This window comes from Staurois parvus, unplaced genomic scaffold (genome assembly GCF_062004578.1).
Source record: "Staurois parvus isolate SC_StPar_1 unplaced genomic scaffold, SC_StPar_1.0 ptg000007l, whole genome shotgun sequence".
Taxonomy (NCBI): domain Eukaryota; kingdom Metazoa; phylum Chordata; class Amphibia; order Anura; family Ranidae; genus Staurois; species Staurois parvus.
The window spans coordinates 7035951-7055498 of NW_028317803.1; positions in this window are offsets into that span (position 1 = coordinate 7035951).

A 19548-nucleotide genomic window follows, 5' to 3' on the forward strand; every position below is an offset into this window, starting at 1 on the left:
TTCAGCCTCATATAATCATGCATTATTTCTTGCTCATTAATCCACTTTCAATACATACGCATCATTACCAATCATTGGACTGCTGACATCATTCCTGAAGAAGGCATAGTATATAGGTGACTTTTATGGTAAGTGTTAAAACAAAAACATGGTATACCTACATAAAAGTAAACAAAAGATTCTGCTTATTCAAAATTAAAAACAAATGTTTTTCTCTTACATAACTACACTATTGTGTAAAAAAATAAATTGAATTGCAATACAACAATTTTTACAAGCAGAAAGTCAGCATCTTGCACTATCTTAATCCTGCACTGTAGGCTGGGAGAAGATTATTGTTATCAGTAGCCAGCACATGGATCATTAAGGAAGATTGATTTTTGGTTGACCTCTAAAGATTAAGCAGCTTGTAATTTGAGGAATCATCTGCTAATCATGAAATGACCGTGTTCATATTCATATAGATTTCAATGGCAATATCCTTTAATTAGAAAACTCTAAAATGTTTAAAGTTTCAAAATTACATTCTGCAGAAACTAAAGTCCATGATCCATTTAATCCTCTCTGCAAACCTTCTCTTAAGCTTCCTCATTTCCAAAGTTAGAGTAAAAATATTCTTACAGTAAATCTGTAATTGAAGTTTCACAAGTCTTTAAATCTCTTTAAGTTAAGGCAGTTACACTTGAACGTTATGCGGCAGAAATTTGGCAGTCTTTGTGCTTCATAATTTCTCCTGTTTTATTGTATCAGGAAGCTGAAAGTAGAATCTCCTATATGTACTACATTTTATTGCACTTATTTATTGGACTATTATTACATTTATGCTTGATTAAAAAAATTATTTAGTAGTAACAAATTGCAGATGTATTTCATTAACTTAGTTTGCCAGATATGCTAAAACCAAAATCCAAGTACCTTTTTTGAAAAAGCAAATACAATTCAAAATATTACAGCCCTGGTTCTAAGATTTAAATATTTATGTTGCCATGTCCCTAGATGATAATGAATTGTTATTGTACAATATACAGAAACAAACTTTAAAAATGTAACTAGACTAATGATCTAGCACTATACCGTTGGAAATAATTAAACACAATAATACTGTATACTGAGCAAAATGAATGAAAATTAAGCAGCTGGGAAATCTCTCCTTCATATAATTATATCAATCATATCGGATCGGCAACAAGGTGAGGATGAACTGTAGAGACTTTATTTGAATGCAGAGTATAAAAACGTTCCAGAAGACAAGCAACACTACCGTGTTTCAGTCAAACAAGACATTACTGATAGTTAGTTACTTGTAGTGCAGCACACCATTATGTAGTGGTCTATCACTCCCTTAAGGGCCAATCATTGAAGATACCCATCATCTGTTACATCCAATGCAAAAGGAAGAGGGATCACCACTAAATGATGCATATGCTTAGTCAATTAGATCTACATATCTGACACAATATATAAAATACACTAAAAGCAAAACAATATAAAATAGCAACCATAAATATACAGTAGATATGAATATGCCACTTAATCAAAACTTGTCATGAACATTAAAAAAACTTTCATTAGAAAAAATGGCAATGACAGGGGGAAAGATAATACACAGGACAATGAATATCAGTCCAGATGCATGTCCAAATCCCATCTAAGGTTTAACCCATGAGGTGATCTAGTTTGTAACCTGTGTATCCATCATGCCTCTTTCTGTAATAATATACAATGCTTATCACCTCCACCTATTTCATATAATTATAGTTTGCTTGAAAAAAGTGTTTCTTTTGAACTTCATTATGGAGTGTTCTTTAACTTTTGGAGAGTTAGAAGAAAGATTGGAGGGGGGTGTGGGCGGCAGCGGATGGAGACGGCTGCTCTGTAAGAGAGCTCCGAGAGCCGCCGGGATCCGCGGACCGCAGGAGCGACGAGGAGCATCGGGTAAACCCACCGACTTCACAGTAAGCCCTCTGAGTGAAAGGGGCACACAGGAGGCAGCATGGGGAAGCGCAAAAATAAGGAGAGAGTTTTTTACTCCGTCGGATGGCCCCTCCCTCAATATGGCGCTGGACACTGTCCCTCTCCCGAACTACAGGGACATGTGAGGGGGGATGGACACAGCTCTCCCCTGCATACATTTAGTCCAGCAGTGGCTGCAGGCTCTGCAATGTCATCCCCTTCTGACAGTCCACAAAAGCACAGGCAATTGCTGCTCTGCTGATGTTCATTCCCTAAGTGAGCAGTTAAATGCAGAGTCAGTATCACACAATTCCATCAGTGAATTCATTGAACACCTAGAGGATTACCCCGCAGAATCCTTACCCCTTACTGCGGCTGTGATGAAAGATATGTTAATTACCTTAAAAGGCTCCCTGCATAAAGATATGAAAGGATTTGTGGAGAAAGTTAACAAGGATGTTGAGTGTCTAAGGGAGCGAGTTTCGCATGCGGAAACTAAGCCCACAATGAATTAGTTGACGCACATAATGAGGTAGAAGAAGATGTGAAAGCTTTAAAGGTGAAATTAGCGGATCTGGAGGACCTTTCTCGCAGGAACAATGTGAAATTCAGAGGCATTGGCGAAAATATACCTGCTGTGGAACTCTGCAAATATATCCAACAAATGATCTCTGCATTGCTACCACACACTCTAAACAGGGAAGTGGTGGTAGATAGGGCCCATAGACTGCCTAAGCCCCCATTTCTCCCTGCTCACATTCCCAGAGATGCAATAGCAAGAATTCACTTTTATCACGTTAAGGAGGAATTAATGCTATTTGCATGGAAAAATACTCCACTTCCTGCACCCTATACTGGGATCTCTTTATTCACCGATCTTTCACAGCATACCATATTAGCCCACAAAAATTGCTCTCCTTCCCGAAATTTCTACGCAACAACGACATCAAATATCAGTGGGGTTTCCCTACTAAATTGCTTATCACTAAAGATAACCATGTGATCAGGGGTCAACTCTGAAGAAGAGGAATTCCAGTTAGCCAAAAAATGGGGCTTCCTAACAACAGATGAAACACCAGCACCTTCTAAGGCTTCACCCAGGAAAATAACCCCTGATTGGGAACAAGCAGCAGGATGATGCTCCATGTCGCTGTTTCTCCATGATTCCTAATTATTTGTTGCATGCCCGTTGTGCACTTGGATTGCAATTTAATGTGCTGCGTTTCTTGGCTCTGAACCCCCCCACCCATTGTAGTGATTAATTTTACACAAAGTTTCACGCTAACTGTTATGTTTGTTTCTTTACAAGTTTTTCTCTCCCATTTCTTAACTTTGTTTTCACAGAGCATCCTGACCAGCAAAATATGGGATAATCACACATTGACTTCCCTTCACTTTGAGTGGACAGCACCTTTGTCCCCCCGCTGTAATACCTTGGTCCATGTAAGCTTATTCATTTGGATTACCTACACCTCTATGCTTTTCCTATTTCCACCACATGAGGGCAACCTTTCATCATTTTCTCTAACTCCATCTTGGTTTTACAAATTATTTCCATGGACACCCATGGCCTTAATAGCCTGTTTAAATGCCACTCTATGTGGAGAGAAGCACAATGGTTGGCTGGAGATGTGGTTTGAGTCCAAAAAACCCATTTCGCATCCACTAAAATGCCACGCTACACACACCACTTGTTTTCACATATTTTTGTGTCCAATGGTCCTGATAAAAAATGTGGCATCCTTATAGCAGTTCACAATTCAGTTGCATTCTCGCTATTAGCCCAAGTGTCTGATAACAAAGGTAGATACCCGATCATTGTGTGCGAAATTAATAATATCACCTAAACCATAGTCAACCTCTATGCTCCTAATGTGCATCAGATCCATTTTTTCAATTCTCTAAGGAAAAAAGTGGCTAAAATCCAGAAGGGTTTTCTCTTATTCTGTGGAGACTTCAATGCTATTCTAAATAACTCCCTAGATGTCTCACATCCTTCCCGCAGTTTACGACACTCCTTAGCTAATGTGATTTCTGAAGCCAATCTATATGATCCCTGGAGATGTCTACACGCATCTGAAAGAGACTATACACATTATTCTGCACCCCACAAATCTTACTCGAGAATAGACCTTTTTGATGGATATTCAACTACTACAGATTGTCTCCAAGGCTGAAATCCACACTATGACGTGGTCAGACCATGCACCTATCTCACTATGCATTGAGGAGTCTTTAAAATTTTCCTGTGTTTTTATGGCGCAATGACATATCTATGTATTATAATCCTGCTTTTCGTTCCACTCTTACTGCAGCTTTACAAGAATACTTTGATATGAACTCCTCTCCTACTGTAAATGTATTTAGTACATGGTGTGCTCATAAAGCATTTTGTAGAGGTTTACTTTTGAAACTGGCCTCCCAGGCGAGGCGGGATAGGAACAAAAAATTCTTAGACATGGTTGACAAGATAATTAGGCTAGAACAACTCCCCAAACAATCATTATCTCCCACCGTGCTGCAGGATCTCCAAAAAGCTAGACTTGAACTTAGGACTATTATGGCATGGTGACATGCCTCAAATTTGAAAAAAGCCAAGACAACTTTTTACACACAAGGGAATAAAGCAGGTAAAATGCTAGCGAGATACCTGGCTACTAGACAATCTAAATCCAAGTTAGCATCCATTCTGGACCCTGTGTCGAACAAACCCACTTATCATCCTAATAAAATAGCAGCCGCATTCCAATCATATTATTCCCAACTATATAATCTTAAAGAGGATCCTACAACTCCTCAACCTACCCGAGTTGATCCATAAATTCTTACATAACCTACCATTAGCTAAATTAACACAGCAAAAATTGGAAGGGCTCAATCTACCCATTCTGGAAAGCGAAATAAGTACGGCTATTAATGCTCTGCCTAAAGGGGAATCCCCGGGGGCGGATGGCTTCACTGCAGAATATTACAAAGAATTCCAACCTATATTAGTACCGCATCTTAAGAGAACTTTCAATGAAGCAGTGTCTACATCCACATTTCCACTTGAAATGTTGAGGGCTAATATCGTTACTCTACCCAAACCAGGTAAAACTCCTGACTACCCTCAAAATTTCAGATCAATTTCCCTGCTAAATACAGATCTTAAAATATATGCCAAAATCTTAGCGACTCGATTACTAAATATTACTCCCCTTCTTATCCAGGCTGATCAGGTGGGTTTTGTAAAAGGCTGACAGGCTGCAGATGGGACTCGTAGGATTCTTAACCTGATGCATTTGGTTGAGTCAAAGGGGCTTCAGGCGGTGGTTTTGACACTAGATGCCGAAAAGGCATTTGACAGAGTCCATTGGCAATACCTAGATGCTACTCTAACTAAATTTGGTATTAATGGCTTCCTAAAATCCGCCATCATGGCGTTATATTCAGTTCCCTCAACTCAAGTATTTACATCCAATGCCCTGTCCGCTCCCTTTAATATCACTAATGGCACTCAACAGGGTTGCCCTCTATCCCCCATCATATTCTTGTTGGTGATAGAACCCCTACCAACTGAGATTAGAAACAATTTACGGATCTCGGGTATCCAAGTAGTGTCCACTTCTCACAAAATTGGTCTGTTCGCAGACGATGTAATCCTAACAGTCACTGACCCAGTGACGTCTCTCTCAGAAATTTCAACCTCCCTGCAGTTATTTAGCGAAGTATCATATTACAAACTTAATATCACAAAATCTTGCGCCCTCCCAATCGCCATAAGAAAAGGTCCCTTGAGCTTTCTTAAGGACTCATTCCCCTATCATTGGACCAACAAGAAATTGGACTATCTTGGCATTTGCATTTCAGCTCCATTCTCACATACCCCCAAACTTCAAATTAATATCCCTCTCTCTGCTTACGAACACTTCATTCCAAACCTCAATACTAAACCATTAAGGGACCTTGGTTACAACACTTTCAACGAAATAGGAACTTCTGTCCCGAGTAAAGGACTACACCCCTTCCTGCAAATTAAAGGATACCTTGGGACTAGCCCAAAGATATGTCTGGATATAGGCTCTAAACTATGGCAAACTATTACTAACCCCATTAGATTGAAAAATGGAATCTCCTGATTCTATAAATTTCTACACTATGATAATGACCAAGCTGTGCCAAGTTGTGTGGGAAAATGGGAAAGAGATCTACAAAGCTCCTTCACACGAGATGAATGGGAACATGCTATGAGTAGCAATTTGAGTATCACTAGTTGTACCAATCACTGGGATTGCTCCCTGAAACTATTGCATCGAAGTTACCTAACCCCATACAAACTATCTAAAATGTACTCTAATGTATCTCCACTATGTTGGAGGAATTGTGACGGCGAAGGGAACATTCTCGAAATCATATGGAAGTGCCCTTGCCTACAGATGTTTTGGCAAGAAATCTTTGCTCTTATTTCAAGGGTGTCGGGTATAATATCTACTACGACACCAGGTTTAGCCTTACTCAACATCACTTTGAACCTTGAAAAAGTGCACGAGATTCTGAGTGAACCAGCTTTAGTAAATAAACCCCATTATGTCTGTGAGAGGGCTTTAGCAGTTACACATCAGTCAATGGGGAAATTTGAAGCAAAATGGTCCCGATGGTCTGAGATATCTCTGTTAAATAATACTGCTGAATTGACTTGAATGTGAGGTGGTCACCAATAACAATATGCGTGCTCTGTTTACTTCCCCCTTTAGGGTTGCTTCGTTTCATACTTTCTTCTTTTCTCTCCTACCTCTTGGCACCCTTTTTGTTTGGTTCCTCTCTTTTTTCTTTTTTTTCTTGTTTGTTATAAGTAGATCTTCGTGAGGTCTAATTCAGGTGGGCCCGTACATCTGGGTTTACTATGACAAATACTACTACATTACTGTTATGCAAGTACATTAGGCCATATTTGTTACCATTTGGATTGGATACGTGATCTCCACCTAATGCAATTTATAATTGATGTATATTTTGCCCTTGGCCAAGGGTTATTTTATGTCTGCCATAGCAACTTTAAAACTGCAATTGAGTTGTAGTGTTGATCAAGAGATGTACTGTATGCATATAGAGTCTGTCCTGAACCTTGTATTTGTATTTTGTACTTTTATACAAAACTTTGATAAAAATATTTGAAAAGAAAAGAAGAAAGATTGGAAGTGACAGACTGATATCACATGGGAAAGTAAAATTAGTTTAGGCAGTCCTTAACCTGTTTCCACTGGCCATACGTATATATCTGGCTTCTCAACAGGGGGCTTTAATGCCAAGAGGCTCCAAATATGTATCAAGTTGGGAGCTTTCTGATCATATCACCATTGTGGCTACCAATCACATTGATCACATGATCAAAATGTCTGCCTCTGCCTCCCAGCATTTTGAACCTACTAAAGGGCCCGGAGGTGGCGAAAGGAGGTACAGTAAATTAAAACATATGAATACTGATAATTGCCTCTTGTTCTTTTTTTTTTACACAATTTTGAGTGGTTGTTTTTTTTCCAGCATATCAATCTGACTCGATTGAAAGAAAAAAAGATCATGTTGTAAAAGCAGTTTAGTGATGGTAGGCATACAAAGCTTTAGATCCATACAATGAGATCCTTGTGTCCTCAGCACAAAAATAAGGGGAGCATAGAAACACCAAAGCACAAGCCAAATGACAAAAATCATAGTAAAGGTGGGAATATCAATAACCATTTAGGGACAACAAAAGGGTCAACTGAAAATACATAGCACCATTGCTTAGAGAAACTAACCAGACGCCAGAACAACATATTAAAGAATGGATTTGAGGATTCAGTGCAAGAATCCAGAAGTATTAGGATCGATATAGCAAGTCATCATTCTTTCAAGCAAACTAGACTAAATCTAGATAAAAGTAAGATAACAGCTGGTTGTTTATTACCAGCAAACAAACATGGATGTTTACAATATTGTCCAAGCATAAATTTATAGCAAAAAAGCAATACAAAATTTAGCTTCTTTATTTGTATGTAGCGAAAAAATTGCTCAGAGATAAAAACATTGTTATGAATTTCAAATGTACACATTACACTATTTGATCAAAATAATATAAGAATGCACAGATAGTCGAAAATGGTTTTGAAATGTTCCATTTGCTTTTCATTGTGGTGTCATTATCAAGGTTTGCTCATGTCAACCAAGAGCTGACAAAAACACTATAATAAAATTAGCTTTTTAGAATAATCTGTATAGGAATTCCATATATTATATAGTTTGTATTTATTTGTGTATATTGAGGAAGTCCTGTTTATTACATATTCAGTTTCTTCTTTCGGTTTCAAAATGCAAACTACATATTACAATGCGCTCTACATATGCCTTATATCTAGAGATGAGCGAAGTATTCAAAAATTCGATTCGGCTGATTCGGCGAATTCGAGGAATAAATTCGATTCGATGCGAATATATTCGCTGCGAATTTAACTTATAAAAAGGGTTTCTAGGCTTCAGAGAGCCTTTATATTAGTGCAGAACACTGTACCTTTAATTTAAATGCCCTTGGAGTCTGCTGAGGAAGAGAAATAATACTGTCAGTCAGTATGACATGCAGATGAGTGCCGTCGATCTTAGAATCACCGCACACTTCACTCATTTGGGCAGTCACGGGGCCAAAACCAGAGTGTGGAGCCACAGTGTGGCGGTGGAGGCAGCAGCAATGGGAGGCCATACAGCACCCTATGACAAAAATGGAACCCGCCAGCAGGGTGAGGAGACCTGAAAGTGGCACATGGCAGAGTGTGGCGATGGAGACAGCAGCAATGGGAGGCCGTACAGGGACCCATGAGACACTCTGGACCTGGCAGCAGCATGAGGAGGCGGTACGGGGGCCCATGGCAGATTACGGGCCTGGCAGCAGCAATGGGAGGCCCGTAATCTGCCAGCACCCTATGACAAAATGGAACCCACAAGCAGTGTGAGGAGACCTGAAAGTGGCACATGGCAGAGTGTGGCGATGGAGACAGCAGCAATGGGAGGCCGTACAGGGACCCATGAGAGACTCTGGACCTGGCAGCAGCATGAGGAGGCGGTACAGGGGCCCATGGCAGATTACGGGCCTGGCAGCAGCAATGGGAGGCCCGTAATCTGCCAGCACCCTATGACAAAATGGAACACACCAGCAGTGTGAGGAGACCTGAAAGTGGCACATGGCAGAGTGTGGCGATGGAGACAGCAGCAATGGGAGGCCGTACAGGGACCCATGAGACACTCTGGACCTGGCAGCAGCATGAGGAGGCGGTACAGGGGCCCATGGCAGATTACAGGCCTGGCAGCAGCAATGGGAGGCCGTAATCTGCCAGCACCCTATGACAAAATGGAACACACCAGCAGTGTGAGGAGACCTGAAAGTGGCACATGGCAGAGTGTGGCGATGGAGACATCAGCAATGGGAGGCCGTACAGGGACCCATGAGAGACTCTGGACCTGGCAGCAGCATGAGGAGGCGGTACAGGGGCCCATGGCAGATTACAGGCCTGGCAGCAGCAATGGGAGGCCCGTAATCTGCCAGCACCCTATGACAAAATGGAACACACCAGCAGTGTGAGGAGACCTGAAAGTGGCACATGGCAGAGTGTGGCGATGGAGACAGCAGCAATGGGAGGCCGTACAGGGACCCATGAGACACTGTGGACCTGGCAGCAGCATGAGGAGGCGGTACAGGGGCCCATGGCAGATTACAGGCCTGGCAGCAGCAATGGGAGACCCGTAATCTGCCAGCACCCTATGACAAAATGGAACACACCAGCAGTGTGAGGAGACCTGAAAGTGGCACATGGCAGAGTGTGGCAATAGAGACAGCAGCAATGGGAGGCCGTACAGGGACCCATGAGACACTGTGGACCTGGCAGCAGCATGAGGAGGCGGTACAGGGGCCCATGGCAGATTACGGGCCTGGCAGCAGCAATGGGAGGCCCATAATCTGCCAGCACCCTATGACAAAATGGAACACACCAGCAGTGTGAGGAGACCTGAAAGTGGCACATGGCAGAGTGTGGCGATGGAGACAGCAGCAATGGGAGGCCGTACAGGGACCCATGAGACACTCTGGACCTGGCAGCAGCATGAGGAGGCGGTACATGGGCCCATGGCAGATTACAGGCCTGGCAGCAGCAATGGGAGGCCCGTAATCTGCCAGCACCCTATGACAAAATGGAACACACCAGCAGTGTGAGGAGACCTGAAAGTGGCACATGGCAGAGTGTGGCGATGGAGACAGCAGCAATGGGAGGCCGTACAGGGACCCATGAGAGACTCTGGACCTGGCAGCAGCATGAGGAGGCGGTACAGGGGCCCATGGCAGATTACGGGCCTGGCAGCAGCAATGGGAGGCCCGTAATCTGCCAGCACCCTATGACAAAATGGACAGCACCAGCAGTGTGAGGAGACCTGAAAGTGGCACATGGCAGAGTGTGGCGATGGAGACAGCAGCAATGGGAGGCCGTACAGGGACCCATGAGACACTCTGGACCTGGCAGCAGCATGAGGAGGCGGTACAGGGGCCCATGGCAGATTACAGGCCTGGCAGCAGCAATGGGAGGCCCGTAATCTGCCAGCACCCTATGACAAAATGGAACACACCAGCAGTGTGAGGAGACCTGAAAGTGGCACATGGCAGAGTGTGGCGATGGAGACAGCAGCAATGGGAGGCCGTACAGGGACCCATGAGAGACTCTGGACCTGGCAGCAGCATGAGGAGGCGGTACAGGGGCCCATGGCAGATTACGGGCCTGGCAGCAGCAATGGGAGGCCCGTAATCTGCCAGCACCCTATGACAAAATGGAACCCACCAACAGTGTAAGGAGACCTGAAAGTGGCACATGGCAGAGTCTGGCGATGAAGTCAGCAGCAATGGGAGGCCGTACAGGGACCCATGACACACTCTGGACCTGGCAGCAGCAAGAGGAGGCGGTACAGGGGCCCATGGCAGACTGGCGAAGCGTAAGCAGCTTAAATTGAAGGCCATACAGAGGCCTATGTTAAAAATAATAACATGTTTGGGGCATGATTCATGGCGGATTTAGTCAGTTGTGTCAGGAACTGGTGGTTTGAAATCCAGACTAATCCACGCCTGATTCATTTTCACAAACGTGAGTCTCTCCACACTTTGGGTGGACAGTCGTGTCCTCCGCGGAGTTACAATACCTCCTGCCGCACTAAACACGCGCTCCGATGCCACGCTACTGGCCGGGCATGACAGCCTTTCAAGGGCAAATTCAGCTAGTTGGGGCCAAAGGTCAAGTTTCGTTGCCCAGTAGTCAAGGGGATTGTCTACCTCGGTTGGCAGGGTGCTGTCCAAGTAGGCCCGAGCCTGTTGTTTGAGGTCCTGCTCCAGGTCCACCTGATGCTGCTGCTGCTGCGGCTGGTTAGTAGTTTCCTCACTGCGCTGGTGAAGAAAGCTACTCATCATCGACTGCAGACTGAGGCAGCTGCTGCTGGTGGAGCTGCCACTGCTCCTACCACCTCACCCCTCCCCTGCTGCCATGGCAGCAGAACGCGAGTGCACAGGGCCCACAGTGTCTGAGGATGGACGTTGGCGCAGAAAGGCAGAGACCAACTGACTACATAGGTGGTTTTTATAGTACGTTATTTTGGCCTCCCTCTCAGCAGGTGTGAAAAAGGCCACCATTTTTGAACGGTAGCGAGGGTCCAACAAGGTGGACAGCCAAAAGTCATCCCTCTGTCTGATGGTTATTATTCGGCTGTCGCTACGCAAGCAACCGAGCATGCTATGGGCCATTTGTGCCAAGGAATGCGAGGGACTCCCTGCCTCCATCTCCACAGCATACTGCCACGGTGCGTCTGGGTCCTCTGTCTCCTCCTCCTTCTCCTCTACCAGATGCTCCTGCTCCTCCACTCCTGTCCGCTGAGTGGAAAAACCACCCATTTCACTCAATAATTCCTGAGCACCAATGTCCTCCTCTACCTCCTTCCGATTTTCAGTTTGCGCGGAGACAGCCATCTGTCGATTTCTCTGTTCATTACACTCAGAAGTTCCTCCCCTGTGTGACTACGTTCACCAAGGCATACCAGGTGCAGCACAGCGTGACACCGTTGCGCCCTGCACATGTGATATGCCGGTCGGGTAATGGGACTTGGCACGGGGGTGGCGGCTGAGGACACGGCAGAAGAAGAGGTGGTAGAGGCGGACATCTTTGCCGGACCAAGGACGTGCAAATGACATGTACTGTCCCTGACCGTAGTTACAGCTCCACACGTCGGCGCTGCCGTGCACTTTGGCAGAGACCGACATGCTCAAAGACTGGCCCACCATCTCTTCTACATGTGAATGCAGGGCTGGCACTGCCTTTTTGGCGAAGAAATGCCGGCTTGGCACTCTCCACCGCGGCGCGGCACAAGCCATCATTTCTCGGAAAGGTGCTGAGTCCACCACTTGGAAAGGGAGGGACTGCAGCACCAGCAACTTGGACAGGAGGACGTTCAGCTTCTGCACCGTCGGGTGCGTGCTCGCAAACTGTTGTCTCTTGGAAACGGATTCCAAGAAAGACTGCTGACGGAATCCGTGAAGAGGAGTAGCAGGAGAAGGAGCATCTGAACGAGCGGAAGATGCCAACGAGCGACAACTCCCCTCAGCAGAGGTGTTGGAGCCTTGACTGGCTGACAGAGGGAGATTGACATCGGGTGACGGAGCAAGTAACGGAGCGGGTGATGGAGCGGGGGCTGGGGCCGCCGTATCTTTATCACGGTTTTCTCAGGCCACCAAATGGCGACGCTGCATATGCTGCCGCAACGCTGTAGTCCCAACATGGGCCCCCTGGCCACGCTTGACTTTCTGGCCACATAGTCGACATACGGCTACGTTTACTTCCTCGGGCGGCTTGACGAAAAATTGCCACACCGCCGAGTATGAAACTTTGCCCCCTCTACTCCTCACTGGCTGACTGCTACTTCCTCCGTGCACACCGGCACCACTACTGGCCGTGGTGGTAGGCTGCAGTGGAGCTGGTGCTGTACTCCGTGGCCGTTTGCCTCCACTGACACTGCTGCGACCCTGCTGCCTCCTGGGCAACCCACCGACTGTTTTGCTCGCTGCCAAGCTGGCACCCTCTTCTCCTGATGATGCGGAAGCAATAGCCTGATGACGACGAGGCTGCCAAGTGCGATCAGCCACATCATCATCAATTAGGGTCTCCGCCTCACTACTAGCCCCCTCGGCTGCGTGTGGGTCAGGAGACAGACCTGTCTCTAGACCTGCTACCGAGCCACTCTCCTCGCCAGTACTTCTTCACCTGGCTGCTGAAGAGGCGGATGTCTCCCCCCGTTCCTGACCGCCCTCTGTTAGCTCTTCCTCACTGTACAGTGGGGCTGAGCCCACAGCATGCGATACTTCGCTTGGTGAGGGAACACCAAAAGGACAGGGGCAGGTAGAGGACACGTGATTTCAGTGGGCTTGCTCCCGGGCCATGCCAACTAACGGTTGTGTCTGATGTACCCACCGACCGTTGGCTGTAGGTGTCAGAGGTGACCAGGGAAGAGGAAGACGACCGAGCCAACCAATCGATGACGGCAGGGTTGTCGGTGGAGACACGACCGCTGGATGACACCGGGAGCACTGGCCTCTGGCTGCAACTAGTGCTGCCTCGACCCCTTCCTCTGCTGCCACGTCTGCTCGCTCCTAAAACATTGCCTCCTCTGCCACTCCTCTGCATGTTGTCTGATATACTCTTTAATTCAACGATTCTGTGTCCCTGAGTAACAATTCTGTGTCCCTCAGTAACAATTCTGTGTCTGTCCCTGAGTAACAATTCTGTGTCCCTCAGTAACAATTCTGTGTCTGTCCCTGAGTAACAATTCTGTGTCCCTGAGTAACAATTCTGTGTCCCTCAGTAACAATTCTGTGTCCCTCAGTAACAATTCTGTGTCTGTCCCTGAGTAACAATTCTGTGTCCCTGAGTAAGAATTCTGTGTCCCTCAGTAACAATTCTGTGTCCCTGAGTAACAATTCTGTGTCCCTGAGTAACAATTCTGTGTCCCTCAGTAACAATTCTGTGTCCCTCAGTAACAATTCTGTGTCCCTCAGTAACAATTCTGTGTCTGTCCCTGAGTAACAATTCTGTTTCCCTCAGTAACAATTCTGTGTCTGTCCCTGAGTAACAATTCTGTGTCCCTAAGTAACAATTCTGTGTCCCTCACTAACAATTCTGTGTCCCTCAGTAACAATTCTATGTCCCTCAGTAACAATTCTGTGTCTGTCCCTGAGTAACAATTCTGTGTCCCTGAGTAACAATTCTGTGTCCCTCAGTAACAATTCTGTGTCCCTCAGTAACAATTCTGTGTCTGTCCCTGAGTAACAATTCTGTGTCCCTCAGTAACAATTCTGTGTCCCTCAGTAACAATTCTGTGTCTGTCCCTCAGTAACAATTCTGTGTCCCCGAGTAACAATTCTGTGTTCCCGAGTAACAATTCTGTGTCCCTGAGTAACAATTCTGTGTCCCTCAGTAACAATTCTGTGTCCCTCAGTAACAATTCTGTGTCTGTCCCTGAGTAACAATTCTGTGTCCCTAAGTAACGTTTCTGTGGCCCTAAGTAACGGTTCTGTGGCCCTCAGTAACAAATCTGTGTCCCTCAGTAACAATTCTGTGTCTGTCCCTGAGTAACAATTCTGTGTCCCTAAGTAACGTTTCTGTGTCCCTAAGTAACGTTTCTGTGGCCCTAAGTAACATTTCTGTGGCCCTATGTAATGATTCTGTGGCCCTAAGTAACGTTTCTGTGGCCCTAAGTAATGTTTCTGTGGCCCTAAGTAACGTTTCTGTGGCCCTAAGTAACAGTTCTGTGGCCCTCAGTAACAGTTCTGTGGCCCTCAGTAACAATTCTGTGTCCCTCAGTAACAATTCTGTGTCTGTCCCTGAGTAACAATTCTGTGTCCCTAAGTAATGTTTCTGTGGCCCTAAGTAACGGTTCTGTGGCCCTCAGTAACAATTCTGTGTCCCTCAGTAACAATTCTGTGTCTGTCCCTAAGTAACAATTCTGTGGCCCTAAGTAACGTTTCTGTGGCCCTAAGTAACGTTTCTGTGGCCCTAAGTAACGTTTCTGTGGCCCTCAGTAACAATTCTGTATCCCTCAGTAACAATTTTGTGTCTGTCCCTGAGTAACAATTCTGTGTCCCTCAGTAACTATTCTGTGTCTGTCCCTGAGTAACAATTCTGTGTCCCTGAGTAACAATTCTGTGTCCCTCAGTAACAATTCTGTGTCCCTCAGTAACAATTCTGTGTCTGTCCCTGAGTACAATTCCGTGTCTGTCCCTGAGTAACAATTCTGTGTCCCTGAGTAACAATTCTGTGTCCCTCAGTAACAATTCTGTGTCCCTCAGTAACAATTCTGTGTCTGTCCCTGAGTAACAATTCTGTGTCCCTCAGTAACAATTCTGTGTCTGTCCCTGAGTAACAATTCTGTGTCCCTGAGTAACAATTCTGTGTCCCTGAGTAACAATTCTGTGTCCCTCAGTAACAATTCTGTGTCCCTCAGTAACAATTCTGTGTCCCTGAGTAACGATTCTGTGTCCCTCAGTAACAATTCTTTGTCCCTCAGTAACAATTCTGTGTCTGTCCCTCAGTAACAATTCTGTGTCCCTCAGTAACAATTCTGTGTCCCTCAGTAACAATTCTGTGTTTGTCCCTGAGTAACAATTCTGTGTCCCTGAGTAACAATTCTGTGTCCCTCAGTAACAATTCTGTGTCCCTCAGTAACAATTCTGTGTCCCTCAGTAACAATTCTGTGTCTGTCCCTGAGTAACAATTCTGTGTCTGTCCCTGAGTAACAATTCTGTGTCTGTCCCTGAGTAACAATTCTGTGTTCCCGAGTAACAATTCTGTGTCCCTGAGTAACAATTCTGTGTCCCTCAGTAACAATTCTGTGTCCCTCAGTAACAATTCTGTGTCCCTCAGTAACAATTCTGTGTCTGTCCCTGAGTAACAATTCTGTGTCTGTCCCTGAGTAACAATTCTGTGTCCCTCAGTAACAATTCTGTGTCTGTCCCTGAGTAACAATTCTGTGTCTGTCCCTCAGTAACAATTCTGTGTCCCTCAGTAACAATTCTGTGTCCCTCAGTAACAATTCTGTGTACCTGAGTAACAATTCTGTGTCCCTGAGTAACAATTCTGTGTCCCTCAGTAACAATTCTGTGTCCCTCAGTAACAATTCTGTGTCCCTCAGTAACAATTCTGTGTCTGTCCCTGAGTAACAATTCTGTGTCTGTCCCTGAGTAAAAATTCTGTGTCTGTCCCTGAGTAACAATTCTGTGTCTGTCCCTGAGTAACAATTCTGTGTCTGTCCCTGAGTAACAATTCTGTGTCCCTCAGTAACAATTCTGTGTCCCTCAGTAACAATTCTGTTTCTCTCAGTAACAATTCTGTGTCCCTGAGTAACAATTCTGTGTCCCTGAGTAACGATTCTGTGTCCCTCAGTAACAATTCTGTGTCCCTCAGTAACAAATCTGTGTCCCTCAGTAACAATTCTGTGTCTGTCCCTGAGTAACAATTCTGTGTCCCTGAGTAACATTTCTGTGTCCCTAAGTAACAATTCTGTGTCCCTCAGTAACAATTCTGTGTCCCTCAGTAACAATTCTGTGTCTGTCCCTGAGTAACAATACTGTGTCCCTCAGTAACAATTCTGTGTCCCTCAGTAACAATTCTGTTTCTCTCAGTAACAATTCTGTGTCCCTGAGTAACAATTCTGTGTCCCTGAGTAACGATTCTGTGTCCCTCAGTAACAATTCTGTGTCCCTCAGTAACAATTCTGTGTCCCTCAGTAACAATTCTGTGTCTGTCCCTGAGTAACAATTCTGTGTCTGTCCCTGAGTAACAATTCTGTGTCCCTCAGTAACAATTCTGTGTCCCTCAGTAACTATTCTGTGTCTGTCCCTGAGTAACAATTCTGTGTCCCTGAGTAACAATTCTGTGTCCCTGAGTAACAATTCTGTGTCCCTCAGTAACAATTCTGTGTCCCTCAGTAACAATTCTGTGTCTGTCCCTGAGTAACAATTATGTGTCCCTGAGTAACAATTATGTGTCCCTGAGTAACAATTCTGTGTCCCTGAGTAACAATTCTGTGTCCCTCAGTAACAATTCTGTGTCCCTCAGTAACAATTCTGTGTCTGTCCCTGAGTAACAATTCTGTGTCCCTCAGTAACAATTCTGTGTCTGTCCCTGAGAAACACTTCTGTGTCTGTCCCTGAGTAACAATTCTGTGTCCCTGAGTAACAATTCTGTGTCCCTGAGTAACAATTCTGTGTCCCTCAGTAACAATTCTGTGTCTGTCCCTGAGTAACAATGCTGTGTCCCTCAGTAACATTTCTGTGTCTGTCCCTGAGTAACAATTCTGTGTCCCTGAGTAACAATTCTGTGTCCCTGAGTAACGATTCTGTGTCCCTCAGTAACAATTCTTTGTCCCTCAGTAACAATTCTGTGTCTGTCCCTCAGTAACAATTATGTGTCTGTCCCTGAGTAACAATTCTGTGTCTGTCCCTGAGTAACAATTCTGTGTCCCTCAGTAACAATTCTGTGTCCCTCAGTAACAATTCTGTGTCTGTCCCTGAGTAACAATTCTGTGTCCCTCAGTAACAATTCTGTGTCCCTCAGTAACAATTCTGTGTCTCTCAGTAACAATTCTGTGTCCCTGAGTAACAATTCTGTGTCCCTGAGTAACGATTCTGTGTCCCTCAGTAACAATTCTGTGTCCCTCAGTAACAATTCTGTGTCTGTCCCTCAGTAACAATTCTGTGTCCCTCAGTAACAATTCTGTGTCCCTCAGTAACAATTCTGTGTCCCTCACTGTGTCCCTCAGTAACAATTCTGTGTCTGTCCCTGAGTAACAATTCTGTGTCCCTGAGTAACATTTCTGTGTCCCTGAGTAACAATTCTGTGTCCCTCAGTAACAATTCTGTGTCCCTCAGTAACAATTCTGTGTCCCTCAGTAACAATTCTGTGTCTGTCCCTGAGTAACAATTCTGTGTCTGTCCCTGAGTAACAATTCTGTGTCTGTCCCTGAGTAACAATTCTGTGTCCCTCAGTAACAATTCTGTGTCCCTCAGTAACAATTCTGTGTCTGTCCCTCAGTAACAATTTTGTGTCTGTCCCTGAGTAACAATTCTGTGTCTGTCCCTGAGTAACAATTCTGTGTCTGTCCCTGAGTAACAATTCTGTGTCCCTCAGTAACAATTCTGTGTCCCTCAGTAACAATTCTGTGTCTGTCCCTGAGTAACAATTCTGTGTCTGTCCCTGAGTAACAATTCTGTGTCCCTCAGTAACAATTCTGTGTCCCTCAGTAACAATTTTGTGTCTGTCCCTGAGTAACAATTCTGTGTCTTTGCCTGAGTAACAATTCTGTGTCCCTGAGTAACAATTCTGTGTCCCTCAGTAACAATTCTGTGTCCCTCAGTAACAAATCTGTGTCCCTCAGTAACAATTCTGTGTCTGTCCCTGAGTAACAATTCTGTGTCCCTAAGTAACGTTTCTGTGTCCCTAAGTAACGTTTCTGTGGCCCTAAGTAACATTTCTGTGGCCCTATGTAATGATTCTGTGGCCCTAAGTAACGTTTCTGTGGCCCTAAGTAATGTTTCTGTGGCCCTAAGTAACGTTTCTGTGGCCCTAAGTAACAGTTCTGTGGCCCTCAGTAACAGTTCTGTGGCCCTCAGTAACAATTCTGTGTCCCTCAGTAACAATTCTGTGTCTGTCCCTGAGTAACAATTCTGTGTCCCTAAGTAATGTTTCTGTGGCCCTAAGTAACGGTTCTGTTGCCCTCAGTAACAATTCTGTGTCCCTCAGTAACAATTCTGTGTCTGTCCCTAAGTAACAATTCTGTGGCCCTAAGTAACGTTTCTGTGGCCCTAAGTAACGTTTCTGTGGCCCTCAGTAACAATTCTGTATCCCTCAGTAACAATTTTGTGTCTGTCCCTGAGTAACAATTCTGTGTCCCTCAGTAACTATTCTGTGTCTGTCCCTGAGTAACAATTCTGTGTCCCTGAGTAACAATTCTGTGTCCCTCAGTAACAATTCTGTGTCCCTCAGTAACAATTCTGTGTCTGTCCCTGAGTACAATTCCGTGTCTGTCCCTGAGTAACAATTCTGTGTCCCTGAGTAACAATTCTGTGTCCCTCAGTAACAATTCTGTGTCCCTCAGTAACAATTCTGTGTCTGTCCCTGAGTAACAATTCTGTGTCCCTCAGTAACAATTCTGTGTCTGTCCCTGAGTAACAATTCTGTGTCCCTGAGTAACAATTCTGTGTCCCTGAGTAACAATTCTGTGTCCCTCAGTAACAATTCTGTGTCCCTCAGTAACAATTCTGTGTCCCTGAGTAACGATTCTGTGTCCCTCAGTAACAATTCTTTGTCGCTCAGTAACAATTCTGTGTCTGTCCCTCAGTAACAATTCTGTGTCCCTCAGTAACAATTCTGTGTCCCTCAGTAACAATTCTGTGTTTGTCCCTGAGTAACAATTCTGTGTCCCTGAGTAACAATTCTGTGTCCCTGAGTAACAATTCTGTGTCCCTCAGTAACAATTCTGTGTCCCTCAGTAACAATTCTGTGTCCCTCAGTAACA